This window comes from Nuphar pumila, chromosome 9 (genome assembly GCF_984573655.1).
Source record: "Nuphar pumila chromosome 9, dmNupPumi1.hap1.1, whole genome shotgun sequence".
Taxonomy (NCBI): domain Eukaryota; kingdom Viridiplantae; phylum Streptophyta; class Magnoliopsida; order Nymphaeales; family Nymphaeaceae; genus Nuphar; species Nuphar pumila.
Genome location: NC_143257.1, coordinates 94,317,428 through 94,336,084, shown reverse-complemented (window position 1 = coordinate 94,336,084; position 18,657 = coordinate 94,317,428).

The following is an 18,657-nucleotide window of genomic DNA, read 5'->3' as shown; positions in this document are numbered from 1 at the left end:
ATTTCATCATATGCATCTCATCTCATCTCATCATAAATGCATAAATATTTATTCATAGGCATTCATCATAAGCATGCTCACTTATGATATACATAAAATTGCATATGTATGAGTTATTTCATCATATGCATGTCATCTCATCATGAATGCATGAATATACATAGGCATATTTTACTAGTACAGTGCATCAAACCGAAAATGCATGAGCTACTTTATTATATGCATTCTCATATTATCATGAATGCATGAACATACATAGATATGGTTACTTGTATAATACGTTCAATTGAATATATATGAGTTACTTTATCATATGCATCTTATGAATGCATGAACATATGCATTTGTAAATAGGCATTTTACTCATGGCCTATATAGACTGCATATCATATTCATTTTGTATCATTTTAAATTTTCACATGAATATATATATATATATATATATATATATATATATATATATATATATATATATATATATATATATATATATATATATATATACATATATATATAATAGGTTTCACAGAGTGGACTGGGCTGTTTCTGGTCAGTCTGCTCTGATTAAACATAGACCAAATCTGAACCTATGTGGTTCAAATCGGTTTGCCCTGGCTGGGTTCAGACCTGGACTGAACGGAGCATTGAGTTCAGGCCAGTCTGAACCGTCTAGGCACAAGCTAGGCCTGAATTGAGTGGTTTGATTCAGGCCGGTTTGGCCTGCCTGGCACATGACCAGGTCTGAACCGATTGTGGTTCAGACCTAGTCAGGTTTGTCTAGTGTAGACCAGGTCTGAATCATGTGCACGGTTCTTGTCGGACTGGCCAACAAGGGTTCTAATCTCTTGGTGCATTTTTAAAAAAAAAAAACAAAACATACTAAGGCATGATTTTTTTTTGAAAAATTATGGATGGGCTTTAAGAAAGAAAATGGTAAATGTTTCTTACCTTTGAAATGCTTCCTAAATGATAGGACTATACTAAGTTTTATGAACAATATAATTGAAAATTTTCTAATCATGATTCAACACTATAGAAACACATGGATAATACTTTATTCATTGAGATGATTTCAAAATCTCAAGGAAAATTTGTGTAGAGTATTTATAACTCAATGGCATGTTTTAAGAATGTTGTCACCTTGGAAAAAATGATACGATCACAAAAAAAAATCTATTAACTAGGTTTCTATCCATTGGTGTATTTCAAAAATGATAAGACACCATAATTAGTACACGTGAAAAGGTTTCTAATCATGAATGTGCTTCAAAAATGATAAGTCACACTAATTAATACATAAACAAGGTTTATAACCATGAATGTGTTCCAAAAATGATAAAACACCTTGTAAAATACATAAACAAGGTTTCTAACCATGAATGTGTTTCAAAAAATAATAATAAAGCACCATGTATAATACATAAACAATGTTTCTAACTATAGATGTGTTTCAAAATGATAAAGCACCATATAAAATACATAAACAAGGTTTTTAACCATGAATATGTTTTAAAAATGATAAAATACCATAAATCATCTATGGATCAAGTTTTCAACCATGGAGATGCTTTAAAAATAATAATGACAATAAATAATCTATATACAAGGTCTTCTAACCATACATGTGCTTCAAAATGATATGACCAAACTAATACATAAACAAGGTTTTTAACCATGAATATGACTCAAAAATGACAAGACAACAATGAACCACATATGAACAAAGTTTCCAACATGAGACACAGATCGAAATGATGAAACACCACTAAGATTGGTGGATATCATTTTTAACCATGGTTTTAAACTAAAAAATGACATGAATATAAGAGAAAGCACATTTGTATGTGCATTCATGGGTTTATCCATAAAGATCTATGTTCACACCCACATGCATTACAAGAATGCATGTATGTACGGATGGAAAGGAAAAAAACTGGGATATATTCAAAATACTATATGAATAGAAGATTAACTTACACTTTTAGATGAAATGTTGCTTGACCTTACAAAAATCCTCTACCATAAACTTCCCTCTAAAGTACCCACACTACACTTGAGTGAAAAAAAGAGAAGAGTCCTCCAAAAAAAATTTGGTAGATGTGGGAGACAGAGAGAGAGCCAAGGAATGACTCTCCTCTACTTTTTGAGAGGTATTTATAGGCAAATTTTAGGCCATGTAAGATGTGTGGTTATGCACACAAGAGAGAAGATGGAGGGTTGTGGTAGAGTCTAACCCTCTACTCCAAAAACGTTTTCCCAAGTTTGACTTCTTCTTTCTTAAGTCATATGAGAATTTTCACAAAAATTGTAAGCTACTACAAGGCCTTACAACATGCCTTACTACTTTCGTTTTTCCTTAGGAAAGTAGAGATCCTCCCTTGGGATCCCATGTGAGGATCTCCTTGGGTTTCACCCTTCCTTCACATGGTTTCCAAAGTTATCATTCTAGGCAAAATCCCCCCCCCCCCCCACCCCTTGGTTGGCTTAGTTGATCATATTCCAAATAAGTCCAACTAACTCTATCATTACATTATTTAGTATAGTTATTATACTTAAAAAAAATTAATTCATTTATTCTTATTTTAGAAATACCTAATTAGGTAATTTCTATATTGGATCTTGTAAATACCCCAAATTTTTCAGAGGGCGATACAGAGTCTCACCCCTAGGTTTACTCCAATCTAGAGGTCAGTCTACCCCCATTTGAGCAATAAAATTACCATTTTACCCTTGAATCACCCTTAGACCCTTGTCAGATAGATTTAACCAAACTCATCTTAAGTTCAGAGAAGTTAGAATATTAGTCCTTTCTAGCTCCGCTGAGCTCACGATGAGTTGTGTCAGTTCATTCTGGCTAAATTTAGTTTATTTTAAGCGAAATGAGCTTATTTTTAGCTTGAATTTTAGTCAAACTGTCTCCGAGTTAGTTTAACCTAGTAGATCCTATCCCCATAAGTCTAATCTGAGTTCATCAGGAGTGTGAATGGTCCAGTTTCAGTTCAAAGTCACTCTCCACATATCGGGACCTTTATTTTAGCTCATTTTAGCTTGTTTTAGCTCAATTCAGTCAGAATTGAGCTAACCCTAGTCGGTTGAGCTAGTGTTTTAGCTTCGAAGTTAGTTTACCTTAGTATAACTGACTTTCAGATTAGTTCATTCCAATTCCATCTAGTTCAAATTAGTTTAGACTAGTTTAGTACTGTGTTTTCTACTCCTGCAGGGCAAAACAAAAAAAATAAAAATTTCTTCAGAACATCATTTCTATCAATTTTCAAACTGAGATAAGTCCTAATTCAGACTCAAAACAATTCCTTTATCTGATATTTTATCAATATCCGAGATCCAATCCATATTTTAATTCGGATACTAGATCCAATGTTGGATCTAATGTCCATTTTTCATCCCAGGCCTAGATTTTTTATCTGATTCATTCTATAAACCATATTCAGAGTTTAATTCACTTTCTGAACCTGAAATATCACATTGGATATCCAGGATCCAATTAATTATTTTAGATCCATTTTCATCTAGATCCACCTTTTGATCCATTCAAAAGGATAATTGAATCAATTTCTGAATTCAAACTCAGATTAATCTAACATCTGAGATCCAATTTCACTTCTTGGATTCTGATCCAGATCCAAGATCCAATTTTATTTTCTAGGCTTGATCCAATATCCAAGATCCAAATCCAAATTTCATCATGAGCCTGGATCTTTTATTTCAATTCATTTTATAAATCCACATTCAATGTTCAAACATCGTTTCAAACCAATTTCCTTCATCATTATCTTCAATTAAGATCTAGATCCACTTTATTTAAAATTTTAGATCCAGATCCAAATTTAAAGACCAAATTTTTTATTCAATTTTCAAAATCAATTATCGAATTTCAAATCCAAATTCATCATTTTTACAAAATCTTTTAAAATTTAATCTGGATCCAGTTTTTAATACAATTTTGAAATTATATTTTCTAAAGGGGGTGCCACTTGGCATTTTGCAATTTCAAAAACCATTTTCTTCAAAACCCCCTTTTTTTGTTAAAAACCTTGGTTTTTAAACTCACTTTTAAATTCTCCTTTGTTTTTAAAGACACACATGGGCATCACTTGCCAAGTGATGCCATGTGTCACCCTAATTTTAAAATTCCAACATAACCCCTTTTAAAAAATTAAAAATGCCCACATGCCCCCCCCCCTCCCACTTGTGGCCTCTCAAGATGACATGTGGCAAGGGCCTTCTAGAGGCCTTGCCACATTAGCCCTAAGCCTAACTAATTCCTAACTTTTCATGCCCAAATTGCTCTCACTTCTTTGCTATAAATAGACCCCCTAGGGGGATCAATTTTGAAATCTTGAAAAAAATTGAGAATTCCCAAATCCAGTTTACGCTGGTCAAACTTCATAAATCCAATTTACACTGGTCGAACTTCCCAAGTCCAGTTTGCACTGGTTGAACTTCCTAAATCCAGTTTTATGCTGGTCGAACTTCTTAAATCCAGTTTACGCTGGTCGAACCTCTCAAATCCAGTTTGCACTCATCGAACTTCCTAAATCCAGTTTTACATTGGTAGAATTTCTTAAATCCAGTTTTACTTTGGTTGAACTTCCCGAATCCGGTTTACGCTCGTCGAACTTCCTAAATCCAGTTTACGCTAGTCGAACTTCCTAAATCCAGTTTTACGTTGGTCGAACCTTCTAAATCTAGTTTGCGCTGGTCGAACTTCCTAAATTCAGTTTTACGTTGGTCGAACCTCCTAAATCTAGTTTACGTTGGTCGAACTTCCTAAATCCAGATTTACACTGGTCGAACTTCCTAAATCCGGTTTACACTAGTCGAACTTCCTAAATCCAGTTTACACTGGTCGAACTTCCTAAATCCAGTTTACATTGGTCGAACTTCTTAAATCCAGTTTACGGTGGTCGAACTTCCCAAATCTAGTTTTACACTGGTCGAACTTCCTAAATCCAGTTTACACTGGTCAAACTTTCTAAATCTAGTTTTATATTGGTCGAACCTCTTAAATCCAGTTTTACACTGGTTGAACCTCTCAAATCCAGTTTTTCATTGGTCAAACTTCCAAAATCCAGTTTACGCTGGTCGAACTTCCTAAATCTAGTTTATGCTAGTTGAACTTCCTAAATCCAGTTTTACACTTGTCGAACTTTCTAAATCCAGTTTACGCTGGTTGAACTTCCTAAATTCAGTTTTATACTGGTCGAACTTCCTAAATCTTGTTTACACTGGTCAAACATCCTAAATCCAGTTTATGTTGGTCAAACTTCCTAAATCCAGTTTACACTGGTCAAACTTCCTAAATCCAGTTTATGCTGGTCGAACTTCCTAAATCTAGTTTTACACTGTTCGAACTTCCTAAATCCAGTTTATGCTGGTCGAACTTCCTAAATCTAGTTTTATACTGATCGAACTTCCTAAATCCAGTTTTATACTGGTCAAATTTCCTAAATCTAGTTTTACATTGGTTGAACTTCCTAAATCCAGTTTTACACTGGTCAAACTTCCCAAATGCAATTTTACACTGGTTGAATTTCCCGAATCCAGTCTTCGCACTAGTCAAACTTTCAAAATTCAGCTTTTGAGTCAATAACAATCTTTTCAAGGTCCAATGCTTAGTCACGAATTCATCAATCTAACATCAAGTAATAATTTCACAAAGAATTCCAGGACATATTGCCAATTTGCTACCAAAATATTATTCGATTTTAACATTTTATTACGCAAAAGAATTACCTCAAACTACCTTCAATATTCTTTCTAAGAGGGTGAAGCTTTCCCAAAGAAAGAATAAAATTCAAAGCTTTTTTTGTTGGTCAACCAAAATGATGAATAAAAATCCTCGATATGGCTGGCAAAGAAAAATTCAATGATGTTGAAAAGCCAAAAAGGAATTGATATTGATCGTATCTATGGCACATTTTTAAGGGTGATTCTTTTGGCAATAAGGCAGTGAAAATATCTCATGCGATAAAGAGTCCACTCAATTTTCTCAATAATGCAAACATAGTTGATTATCTGCAAAAGGGATCTCTTTACTATCATCAAGTTGAAGATCGATAGGCAAGTTAGACTCCTGGGGACAAAAAAACTGGGATCATCTCCAAGTTAAAGGAGCATGTGACGTATTCTTCCTGGAAAAGTTCAGATCATTGTCAAGTTGAAGGCTGATGTGATGAACCTTTCAACAAACCCAAAAAGATATTTGATTTATGTTACCATCAAAAGATTTTCAATCAAAGAGACAATATCATCAATTTAATCCCTGTGGACAAAGAAGGCTTTAATCATCTCCGAGTTGAAGGAGAATGTGACGTGCTCTTCTAGGAAAGCTGTGAAATATCTCCAAGTTGAAGGTTGATAAGACGAACTTCCTGCTAAACCCCAGGAGAGCTCAATTTTTATGTCTCAAAAAGAAGACAAAAAGATTATCATGGGAAAACCCCAGATATCAAACTGCCGAAATTGCCAGAAATCATCTTTACTTATGCAAAAATTCTTTCATCAATGTCTTTTCATCATTTGCTTTTATGAAGCTCAGAATAATTCCTCTCTTTTCATATCAAGGAAATGGATAGCTTCCTTGAAGAAACCCAACAACAACTAATTTGAATTTGATTCTTGATTCTATGGAGTTAACCTCAATGGGGGAAATACTCTAGGTAAAAGACGAAATATCTTTTGCACACACATTCATATTTTTAAAATCTGGATCATCAACAGTTTTTCTCTTATTGGCAAAATTTCCTGGCTATCCTGACCTGAAATAAGAACTTGATTTTCTTTTGATATATCCTGGCATTGCTTCATCCCTCTCTCACATGGTTGAAAGAGTTGCTTCATCCCTCGTTAGGACTTGATAACCTGGGTTTTCAAGATCCTTCCCTTCTTTTTGGTCTGAGCGCCCAGGCTCTGAGATCTGCACATTTCCCTGCTTTCTCCATTGTCCCACCATAGACAGCTATTTTCAGGTTCTAGGACAAGCATGGTTTTCTGCAAAAGGTCATTTCAAAAGCTCATTTTAGTCTCAGTCATGAGACGCGCTATTTTCTTTGATCTTTTTTTCAAAGCTTTAGGGACTCCCATTTTCCTTACCTTTTACAACTCCTTTCGGATTCTTTATGCGAAATTTGTAAGTCCCATCATGGTTTTTTCATCCGAAGATCCCATATCCATTCAGTTTAAGGATTATACCTGAGCCTCAATTCATGAGGTATTTTCATATCCGTTCACGTTAAGGATTGTACTTGAGCCTCATTTCATGAGGTATTTTCATTTTTCCGCTCAGGTTAAGGGTTAAACCTGACCCTCACTTTGTGAGGCATTTTCATTTCTCGCTCAGGTTAAGGGTTAAACTTGACCCTCACTTCGTGAGGCATTTTTATTTTCTTGCTCAGGTTAAGGGTTAAACCTGACCCTCACTTCATGAGGCATTTTTATTTTCTCGCTCAAGTTAAGGGTTAAACCTGACCCTTACTTTGTGATGCATTTTCATTTTCCCGTTATGGTTAAGGGTTAAACCTGACCCTCACTTCGTGAGGCATTTCATTTTCACGCTCAGGTTAAGGGTTAAACTTGACCCTCACTTCGTGAGGCATTTCATTTTCACTCTCAAGTTAATGGTTAAACCTGACCCTCACTTGTTACGACAATGAAGCCATACATGATATTTCAAGTACAAGGTTTTGATGATGAACAAGTGAATCAACTGCATTTCAGATAAGGCAATGAAGAAATGTGACAAACATTGAAGAATTCGATGAAGAATCATTGAAGACTTATGTGCAAATGTTAAAATTCATTAAAAGTCTTAGATTCTTGTAAGAGCCTTACTTAGAGTGCATATTTCGGTTGCATTTCAGCTAAAAAGTCTTTAGAAAAACTTTTCTAAAAGAACCCTTCATGAAAATCTTTTTAGAAAACTCTTTTCTTAAATTTTTGTGTTTATTAGTCGACCAATAGACTCACCAGTCGACTAATTCTTTCACGCCAAATTTTTTAAACAAAATGTCATTTTTGTCAAATTAGTCGACTAATGACTTTATCAGTCGACCGAACAGAATGTCTGTTTTCTGGAAATTTAGCAGCAGTCGACTAATGATTTTATCAGTCGACTGAACAGAACATGTATTTTCAGAAAAATTTAGCAGCAGTCGACTGAAAGGTTTTTCAGTCTACTGATGATATTATCAGTCAACTAATTTTTTCTCTAGTCGACTAAGTTTCAAATCTTCAGATTTTCAAACGGCTCGATAAACAGATCAGTCGACCGACGATAACTGTCAGTCTACTAATAGCTAATTATCAGTCGACTAACTATTGTTCCAGTCGACTAATTTTGTCATTTTTCCTAAAACTTTTAAAAGGCGTGTCTTTTTATTTTTCAAACATTTTGATCATTCAAAATGGACTGTTTTGGCACCCTTTCATACCCTCAACGTATGGAATCTTTTAACTATAAATATGAGTGCATTTTACACTCAAAAGCACTGCAATTCAATCAATTTGAATCAATTACTCTTTGCTTTTCACTCATATTCATTTTCTCACTCACATGATATTTTTTACTTCAGTTTTTCACTCAAATTCCTTTGAGAGATAGTGAATTCGTGAGTAGAGTATTTCAACAACCTCAAAAGCCAATTGCAGCTCATTTGCATTTATAAGAAGGGCTCATAGGTTGTATTGTAAGTTGTTACTTGTTTCGATTTTCTGTAAAAGGAAGGACTCCTTGGTTTAAAGGAGTTGTTTGCTTTCAGCAAGTGTGTTACTGAAAGTGGGACCGGATTTGGTCTGTATGATCTTGTAGTTATACAAGGTTGATAGTGGAAATCTCAAGCAGGTTTTGCTTGGGGATTGGATGTAGGTCGAGAAAGACCGAACCAGGATAAATTCTTATGTTATTTGTGTGATTGCTTTGCAAATTGCAAAATCCGTCAAAATTCCGCAGACGATATTTAAAAGCACTATTCACCCCCCCCCCCCCCCCTCTAGTGCTCGTTGCCTCGATCCTACTGCACTTTCATCACTTCTTAAGGCATTTCATTTTCTTGCTCAGGTTAAGGGTTAAACCTGACCCTCACTTCGTGAGGCATTTTCATTTTCCACTTAGGTTAAGGGTTAAACCTGACCCTCACTTCGTGAGGCATTTCATTCCCCGTTCAGGTAAGGGTCAAATTTGAGCCTCATTTCATGAGGTATTTTCATATCTGTTCAGGTTAAGAATTGTACCTAAGCCTCATTTCATGAGGTATTTTTATATCTGTTCTGGTTAAGGATTGTACTTGAGCCTCATTTCATGAGGTATTTTCATTCCCCATTAAGGTAAGGGTCAAGCCTAAGCCTCATTCCATGAGGTATTTTAGTCTCATCCAGGTTAAGGGATAAACCTAAATTTTCTGCAAAAAGATCGTTTCAAAAGCTTACTTCTCCTTTATCAATCTCTCTTTTCAAAGCTTTGAAGATCTCATTTTTTTCGCCTTTTGCAACCTCACTTTATGAGGATCATTTTCATAATCAATTTCTTCATACCCAGTCAGATTTTCCTAACTGGGGCATTTTTATTTTTAAAATTTGGTGTGTTTTCTTTGCTACTAACCTCGGCTTTCAACCGGCTTAGCAGCAAAAAGGGGCATCTGTAAACACCCCAAATTTTTTAGGTCTGTTATGGACACCTTCTTTCACATATGCCAAACCCCTGTAGGGCGATGTAGAGTCTCACCCATAGGTTTACCCCAGTCTAGAGGTCAGTCTACCCCCATTTGAGCAATAAAATTACTATTTCACCCATGAGTCACCTTAGACCCTTGTTAGTTAGATTTAACCAAACTCATCTTAAGTTCAAAGAAGTTAGAATATCAGTCATTTCTATCTCTATTGAGCTCACGATGAGCTGTGTCAATTCATTCTGGCTAAATTTAGTTCATTTCAGTCGAAATGAGCTCATTTTTAGCTCAAATTTTAGCTAAGTTATCCCTGAGTTAGTTAAACCTAGTAGATCCTATCCCATCAGTCTAATCTGAGTTCATCAGGAGTTTGAATGGTCCAGTTTCAGTTTAAAGTCACTCTCCACATCCTGAGACCTTTATTTTAGCTCATTTTAGCTCAATTCAGTCAGAATTGAGCTAACCCCAGTCGGTTAAGCTAGTGTTTAGCATCGAAGTTAGTTCACCTTAGTATAACTGACTTCCAAATCAGTTCATTATGATTCCATCTAGTTCAAATTAGTTTAGACTAGTTCAGTATCGTGTTTTCTACCCCTGCAGAGCAAAACCAAAAAAATAAAAATTTCTTCAGAACATCGTTTCTATCAATTTTCAAACTGGGACAAGTCTCAATTCGGACTGGGATCAATTCCTTTATCTAATATTTTATCAATATCCGAGATTCAATTCATATTTCAATTCGGATACTGGATCCAATGTTGGATTTGATGTCCATTTTTCATCCCGGGCCTAGATTTTTCATCTGATTCAATCTATAATCCATATTAAGAGTCCAATTCACTTTTTGAACCTGAAATATCTCATTGGATATCTAGGATCCAATTAATCACTTCATATCCATTTTCATCTGGATCTACCTTCTGATTTATTCAAAAAGATAATTGAATCAATTTCTAAATTTGAACTCAGATTCATCTAACATCTGAGATCCAATTTCATTTCTTGGATTTTGATCCAGATCCAAAATCCAATTCCAATTTTGGCTTGATCCAATATCCAAATCCAAATTTCATCATGAGCCTGAATTTTTTATTTCAATTCATTTTATAAATCCATATTCAGGGTTTGAACATCGTTTTGAACTAATTTCCTTCAACTTTATCTTCAATCGAGATCCAGATCCACTTTATTCAAAATTTCAGATCTAGATCCAAATTCAAAAAAAAATTATTAAATTTTCAAAATAAATTCTCGAATTTCAAATTCAAATTCAACATTTTTACAAAATCTTTTGAAATTTAATCTGGATCCAGTTTTTAATATAATTTGGATTTCGAAAAAATTCCAAATGAACCTTAGATCCAATTGAGATCCATTATCTTTAATTTTCAAATCCCCTTTATTTTTCACCAAGATATTTTCCTTTTATTTTCAAATCTTTCATTTTTAGTTTTGAAAATCAAAAAGAAAAAAATATATATTTTCTAAAGGGGGCACACTTGGTATTTTACAATTTTAAAAACCATTTTTTTCAAAACCCCCTTTTCTTTCTTAAAATCCTTAGTTTTTAAACTCACTTTTAAAATATCCTTTGTTTTTAAAAAGACAAATGGGCATCGCTTGCAACGTGATGCCATGTGTCACCCTAATTTCAAAATTCCAACATAGCCTCTTTTGAAAAATTAAAAATGTCCACATGGGGGGAGGCTTGTGGCCTCTCAAGATGACATGTAGCAAGGGCCTTGCAGAGGCCTTGCCACATTAGCCCTAAGCCTAACTAATTCCTAACTTTTCATGCCCAAATTTTCCTCACTTCTTTGCTATAAATAGACTCCCTAGGGGGGTCATTTTTGACATCTTGAAAAAAAATCAGAATTTCCTTGAAAGTTGGAATTCTCTCACTCTTTCTCTCTTGGGATTTGAGCCCATTTGGAGAAGCTTAAACCCTCTTCAGCCAAGGTAAGTCTCATCTCTTCTCTAATTTCAAATTTTTCTTTTCTTCTTCTCTTCTTTTATTCCTTTTTGCAATTTTTTATTTCTTTGATCTCTCTCCCTCTTCTTCTTCTTTCAATTTCTTTCTAATTTCATAAGTAGCAAGCTAGATCTATTTCATTTTTGTATAAATTTTTATTTTATATTTTTTTATTAATTCAATTTTCTATTTGATTCATGCAATTTTATTTTAGCCATTAGAATTATGAGATTTGATCTTCTATAGATCAAATCTCATATTCAGTTGGCCAAATTAATTTTAATTCATGCTTTAGCACTTTGATTATGTTTATGAATGCATTTTATCTTAAATTTCTTTTATACATGCATTCATTCATGATCTAAAACATTAGATCTCATGTTTGAGCATCCATGCATATGTAATTTGCTTTTATCATGTTTAATTGCATTTAGATGGCATTTTAAATTCTGACTTGTTTTTAGATCTGTTAATTCACATATAATTAGAATTCATTTTGATCTAAATTTTTTACTGCAACTTTATGCATATGTTTTTGCAACCTTCACCAAAAATTAGTTTATTCTAAGATTGTTTGATCCACTTTAAAAATTAGGATTTGGATCTTGTCATTCTTCACCGTCTGGATTTTCCCCGAATCTGAATCTACTTGCCAAAGTGATTTCTCCCTGACCAAAGGTGATCTCTCCAATCCCTAAAAAATGGTGTCTTCATCATTGAATCTAGTTTGTTCATGCTAATTTTTAACAATTTCTATGTTCATTTCATATCATTTTTTTATCAGAAACCATAACCCTGCCACTTTGTGTCATTTTAATGGCTCATATTTTAATCCATTTTGTCATAGTCATATCTCCCTAATAAGAGATCATTTTCTAGATCTATAAAATGGATTCTCTTCACCTGCATGTATAGTTTATCCCTGAAAACTTTCAACAATTTCTATGGTGTTTTTTTATTTTATTCGCATTTAAAACCGAAACTCAATCTGTCTACAATCTCAGGCATTGCTCAAACCCAAGATCGACTTGATGTAATGGGGAGATCCATTTTTAGATTTGTAAAAAAAATAATCTTTTTTATAATGTTTAGTTTATGCATGCCAATTTTCATAAATTTTTATTGCCTTTTAATATTCTATTCTGATCAAAAACTAGAACCCTATCATTTTTCTTTGTCAGGCTTTGCACAGGTTTTGAGCCAACTTGCTTGGATCAGATCTCCTCAATGGGAGATCATTTTTTAGATCTGTAAAATGGATTTTTTTTCTCTACATGTCTAGTTTACCTCTAAAAATTTTTAGTTATTTCTATGAATATTTCATATTCTATTTAGATCAAAAATCAGAACCTTATTATCTTTCATTATTAGGCATTGCTTAGATCTTATCTTATCTTGTTTAGATTAGCTCTCTCTAATGAAAAATTATTTTCAAAATCTGTAAAAAGGGTTTTCTTTAGTTTTGTATCTAGTTTAGCCGAGTCAATGTTTATACATTTTCATATTCATTTGCTATTTTAATTCTGTTAAAAACCGAAACTGGTTACAAAACTTAAAGTTTTGTAATAGGTTCATTCCCTAAGATGGAATAGTGACTTCCCGAAGTCACCATTTTTAAACAAAGATTGATTTTCAATTTATATAAATTGAAGTAGTTTTCTGATTGTGTTTAGCAACTTTTCTCACAAATTGGGGAGAAATTGAGTCAGTTTATTCTCTGAAACACTCAAATTATAGAAGCTTGTCTGCTAAAATTCAATTTTTTGCTTCTAAAATTATTGTTCTGATGTTTCATTCATATCTCAAGTTTCAAAAATAATTTTGAAGTTCTGTAAAAAGAAAATGCTTCTATGATGTGTTCTGAATCTATGGATTCATTTTAAGCATAATTTGAGTTGTTTTGAATCTTTATTCACCCGAAATGCTCTAACAAGTTTCTTTGTAAATCCTGATTTTATAAATTCCTGTTTTAGTTGAATAAAAAAACCCTAATTCGGGTTTTTCTTTAATATTTTCTTAAATTTTTCAATTTTAGAGTGTTTCTAAGGTTGTTAGGAGTCTCCATGTCAATTTTCATAAATTTCAATAGTCATTTGACCTTTCATTCATAGCATTTTTTAAAACTGGTTTTATAAAAAGCATATTTTTTTGTTAAAATAAAGTTAAATTGGGCATTATAACATTTTAAAATTTAATTATCAAATATAATTCATATATTTCATAAATTAAAAATGTTTTTTAACAACTTAGAATGCCTTATCTTTATTTTAACAAGTTTTGGAGTTTATTTACTCTTTATTTCAATAATTTTCAATATCTGTTTTATAAAATCTTTAATTTCAAAGTAGAATTCACTTTAAATTCAAATTTTAAAGTGAAGTTATATATTTCAAGTCACAATTTTAAAATTTTAAAACTCCAAAAATACATTTTTAAATGCTTTTGTAAAGTCATGCACCATTTCCAATTATTTTGTTTAATTTTCCTGTATTTTTGGGGCATAAAAGGCTAATTTTAGCTATTTTTCTTTAATTTTCCAATAATTGAAAGGCAATCTATAAAAGCCTACATTTATTTCTAACAAGTTTACTAATTTTGCAGGAATTTTCCTTTTATCAATTATTGTATTAATTCAAGGGTTGTAATTAATTAATTAATGAGAATTTTACTTTATGCTTAGTTTAGGAATGAATGAGCATATAGTTTAAATTCAATTTTCATAATTAATTTGTTTTATTTTTCTTATTTTTATTTCAATTACACCATGATAAAACACGAATGGCATGTGCACCACTTTAATAGAGGGTAATAAAACTAAGTAAAGTTCATATTTGTGGCCATGGTCAGAATACGAATAATACTTAGAATTATTATTCTTTATTAAGAAAAAATTTGACCTACACTCTTAGGTCATTTTCAAAAATTATCATATTTCAAAATCCATTTTTTTCTTTCTTTATTAGAATTTAAATAAAGACTAATTCAAAGTATATTTGTGGCCATAGGTATGAATATATAAAAAGTAATTTTGTTTAAATTCTATAAAGGCACAAAACCCTCTTTTAAAATGAAATTTTGAATAATGCATTCATCATTTATGATAAAATTGCATCATTTTATTCTTCAAAAATCTGAATTTTCAAAATATTTTCTATTTCAAGATTAATATCAAAGTGATTTTTTAAATATTTTTCTTTTTCAAGTTTATTTCAATTTATTTTCAAAATATTTTCAAGCTTATTCCAATTTATTTTCAAATCATTTTCAAGTTTATTTCAATTTATTTTCAAAACATTTTCGATTTTAGTTCAAAACATTTCAAAATCATTTTCAAGTTTATTTCAAATCATTTTCAATTTTATTTCAAGTCATTTTTGAAATATTTTCAAAGTTATTTCGAAATACTTTCAAAATATTTTCAAAGATTATTTTCCAAATATTTTTGAAATATTGTCGAAGTTATTTTTAAATATTTTTGAAACATTTTCAAAATATTATTTTAAATCATTTTCTAAATACTTTCAAAACATTTTCTAAGTAATTTTTAATTCCAAATTTAACTTCAATTTCAATTCAGATTCAATTTCAAATTTCAATTTCAAATTTAATCTCAACTTCAATTTCAATTCATATTCAATTTCAAAATGATTTCAATTTCAAAATCATCTCAAATCAATTTCAATGATTTTAAAGATAATTTTCCAAGTAATTCCAAAAATCAAATTTTCCAAATCATTTCAAGTCAAATTCAGGATATTTTCCAAACAATTTTTCAAAGTATATTTTCAATTCAATTTCGAAATCACTTGGAAGTTCAACTTTTGAAATATTTTCAAAACAAAAAACAAAAAAGCAATTATCCAAAGCATGCACCATATTTTCAAAATTAACATTTTCTGAAAATTCATAGCATAAGCATGATTCTATGTGCATTTAGGATCTAGAATAATTTCTTAGGCAAAGCAAAGGCATAAATTTGATTGTTGGTTCAATTATCCCTGGTAAAGGTGCCAGGAACGGTTAAACCTCATAACGACAAGCGAACTCTGTCTCCCAACTTTCTCGCATATTTTTCAAAAACGGAGGCGAGTTATTTTCAAAAGGTCAAGTGGACCTTGCGAGAGTTTTTTTTCTAAAAAGAAGAAAATTTTTGCAACGATCACAAATCTCCAATAGGATCCGACTTCAATTTGATCTGGTCTAATTCAAGCTTACTTAATTTATTTAATACTTAGTATAAGTCTTCATCAACCATAATTTTGGTCAATGCATCTTGGTAATAATTTTTTTTATCAAAGTATTAATCCACTATCATAGCCATTTTTTTATTTTCCTCTGGTTAGCTAATTGATTGACTTTCTTATTATTTTATTATTATTTTTTTTCTTAGTTATTAGTCAGAACAATAATTGTCACTATACTTATGAAAAATTCAGAACTTATATACTTTCTTGAATTCATCACACCTACAAACTAACTTGGACAGGTGAAATGAAATTTCTTCACAAATTCTTATTTAAATTTACTGAAATTTTTGTGGGTCTTACAATCTGAACATGATTTTGTACTATATGAAAAAATCTCAAAAAAAAATTAAAAATCCCAAAAAAGTATATGTCTTGTTAGGAGAGGGCATCACTTCCCCCCTATTCCAGAATTCATTTGTACTTGTGAATAGGGGTCAAGAGGTCTTCATCATTATCTCTTTTTGTCAATGTTTTTGTCCTTTGTTTAAAAAGACAAAATAAATTGGATATCTCAAAATTTAAAAAAAAATCAAAAAATTGAAAAATCTGAAACTGTCATTCCTATCGAGTTTGCAGAGTCCGAGCCAGAGAGCAGTCTGGACCATGAGTGTGAAGTGAGAGAGGAAGGACCTGATGAGGACATCACGAAACTTCCTGAGTTCAAAAGAATTTTTGAAAGACAGAAAAATCCTTCGGTAGTCATGGAAGAGAGAATAGAAGTTAACCTAGGCACTATAGAAAGCCTTCAGGTCGTTAGGATAGGAGCCTCACTGAGCCCAAAATAAAATCAAACCTTAGTCGAGTTCCTAACCCAGCATAAGAACGTATGTGCATGGTCATACCAAGACATGTCAGGTCTCGATCTGGAACTTGTCGAACACGGCCTTATTCTGCATCCTAACCCCAAGCTAGTCAAGCAAAAACTCAAAAAAATAGATCACAGGGTAGAACTGCAAGTCAAATCAAGCCTAGAGGACATGCTCAAAGGGGGGTTCATCTGAGCCATAGATTACCTTGAATGGTTAGCCAACATTGTCGATGTCCTTAAATCAAATGGCAAAGTCAGAGTCTACATAGGATTCAGGGACCTCAACAAGGCTATACCCAAAGATGACGCCCCCTACCTAATATTGACCTTATTGTAGATAGCCCTGCCAAATATGAGATATTCTTCTTCATAGATGGTTTCTCAGGATACAACCAAATTAGGTTAGTCATAGCTAACCAGCCTAAGACCTCATTCACTACACCCTAGGGCATATTTTGTTACATTGTCATGCCCTTTGGTCTCAAAAATGCAGGAGAAACCTATCAAAGAGCTATGGTTGTGATCTTTTATAACCATATCTATGACTATGTAGAAGTCTATGTAGATGACATCCTGGTAAAGTCTAGGACTAACCACCTTGACTCATTAATGAGGGTTTTCGAACCTCTAAAAAAATTCTTACTCAAGATGAATCCTCATAAATGTATCTTCGATGTCGAGTAAGGTAAACTCCTTAGTTTCATTGTCAGCAAATGCGGTATTGAGATTGATTTCGCTAAGATCAAAGTCATTGTCGACATTCCTCCACCCACCAACCTCATAAGAGAGAACTCTCTTTTTTTTCTTTTTATATAATAAAAATCCACCAAGAGTGGGGGCATCCGCCTACTTGGAGTTTCATCCTATTCGGAACTCTCCAGAGTCGATCCCTATGAGTCCTATTCTAAGGGTATTTCAACTAATTTTTTTAATTAATTAAGAAATTAATTTAATTATCTATTATTTTAGTCTTAATTAATTACTAATTAAAAATAAGTATAAGTTTACAAAATAAATTCAGATTTCTGGTAACCCTATTTTATAAAATCTGTAAAAAATAGCATAATGCTTATAAAATCATGGGATTTTGATTGTGGTTACCTGTACCTATCAAGAATACAACCCAATGGACCGTTTGCAAAAAATAATGAATATAAAAATAATTAACAATCTTTTACAAAACCCTTTCCTAATAGAGTTTCAATCCAGAATGTGTAATCTGCAAGATGTTAATCCAATTAAAGTATTTATTAGAATTTTTGTAGAATATTTTTTTACAAAACCCTTTTGACACAGTCTAATATTAGGTATTAAAATTCACCCAAAAAAATTATAAAATATTTAGAGACATTTTCCATAGGTGTTTATAATATTTATCAAAGATGAGTCAAAATTATCCTATAAGCAGGGTCCGAAATTGGGGATCTATTAAAATAGGCATAACGTCAACAATACGGATCCAAAATGAGTGAAACAATATTCTAAATTCAAGATCAGGATGTGTAGATAATCATGATCATTTTATTTATATTTTATGAACTGGTATTCATAATGTTATTGATTTATTTTTGAAACTGATCAAAAAATAATATATCAGACATCACAGCTTTAGGTTTCTCAGAAAATGATTTTGTAAAACCCTTTTTAAGATTATAAAACCTTTAGAATCTTATTATTTTCAGTTTGTTTTGACTTAATATGGATTAATACATGAATATCACCATAAAGAATCATATTCAAACACCAAATCCAAAACAACACTCGATCCAACTCAAGTTTGGATACGAAATTAACTCAATCCAAGATCCATAATACAAATGTATACAAAAATTGTTTATTCTCTTGTTTAAGCCACATATTTTAAATTTTATAATTATTATTGAAATTTTCTTAATAACTTGAGTATTAATTTTATAATAACTCAAAATCAAAAATTCCAAAAAAATC